Source organism: Brachyistius frenatus, unplaced genomic scaffold (assembly GCF_029030835.1).
Source record: "Brachyistius frenatus isolate BFR_SWC_R1_liver_20210118 unplaced genomic scaffold, ASM2903083v1 Contig_325, whole genome shotgun sequence".
Taxonomy (NCBI): Eukaryota; Metazoa; Chordata; class Actinopteri; family Embiotocidae; genus Brachyistius; species Brachyistius frenatus.
The window spans coordinates 190,001-191,574 of record NW_027210924.1 but is presented as its reverse complement, the minus strand read 5'-3'; positions in this window follow the sequence as shown (position 1 = coordinate 191,574).

Sequence of the window (1,574 nt, the reverse complement as noted above, 5' to 3'; positions counted from 1 at the left end):
TGTAGCGTCGGATCAGGACCCGGGCCGAGGGGGCGGAGTATCGTACATGAAGTCCAGTTTAAGTTTATCCAGCTGTCTGGACAATCGTGGAGATCGTGAACTGGCCTTCAGGAAAACAAAGAAGTTATTGTTCCGGAAGTGCTGGTATGTTCCTGAAGGGTTGCCACGGCAACCACCAAGATGCGAGAGTGTGACGAGACGAGAACGAATCTCAGAGCGACTTGATAAAGAACTTTGTTGTTTTTTTGTAACCGTTCAATCCTCAGTGTGGTTTTAAATGTCAAAACAACACAACATTTCTGGCTTCTTTGGCCGAGAGCACAAACACACTGTTCACCGGATAAAAGACATCAAGTTTCCTTTTGTGTTGCACTCACTCACAAAATGAAATCTGCAAATGAGAGGCCGGCCGTCAGCAGCGAGGTTTCAGTGAAGTCCTCAAAACCCTGTGATCATCAGGACAGGAGGACTTTCTTCTGTTGAATGAGGCAAAGTTGAGAGAAAATTAGAGACAAGAAAAAGCTGCAAAACAGAAGAAGAAGAAGAAAAAGTGAAGGTGGAAAAACCTGCAGAGTTGGCCAAGCGGCCCGGCGTGGTGGAGAGCCAGCGTAAAGTAGCTGCTTCCCGCGGCGGTGCTGGGCTAGATTAGCGTCACATCGCAGCCTCATGAGCCGTGACATAAGAATGCTTATGAAACTCACACATGCAGCACCGAGCAGTTGCTTCTGAATGAAACAGGAGACAGTGAAAATTACTGGAACCTCACGGACCCTCAGCCGGCGCTGAAACTCCCTCCTGACCGAATTACTGCTCTTTTCAGTCTGTGTGTGTGTGTGTGTGTGTGTGTGTGTGTGTGTGTGTGTGTGTGTGTGTGTGTGTGTGTGTGTGTGTGTGTGTGTGTGTGTTTATCTAAGTCCAACAGCATTTTGAACTTTCAGCTGTTTCCTATACAGTTGGAGGAACACTGGCTAACCTAAATCTTCTGTAATCCAAAGAGCAGATGAACTCATTCAGGGGAATAAAGAGATCAAAGATGAAGCTGGGTGTCTGGCAGACTGCAGACAGACAGACAGACTGCAGACAGACAGACAGACTACAGACAGCGGTTGGATGTGGGGTGGTGTATATCATGGTGCTGTGGATGAGCTCCTCCTTTTTATGATTTTTGTTTGTTTGTTTGTTTGTTTTTTGTAAACATAGATTGTTGGAAATAAAACTGTGACTACAGCAGATTCTGTCAGATTTTTGGCATTTCCCAGCATGCCCTCCTTCCTTAAACTAACCAAATGAAATCGGTGTAAGTCGTAGGTAGAAATTAAAACATGCAGTTTTGGAACAATTCGATGAAGACATGTTAAAGTAGGCCGTGAGTGGGAAGGTGGTATATACACCATCACAAAGACTTCCATTAGTTACAAACAGCAAAACGTATTCAACCAACTACATCAGAACTTTTGGGGGGAAGTCGTTGGCAGTGTGAAAGATTTGTTACTTCTTCTGCACTTTTAAAAGGTTTTAAATCCTTCGTTTCATTGGAACGATTGAATTTTTGCCACTTTGAAAACCTCTCGTTC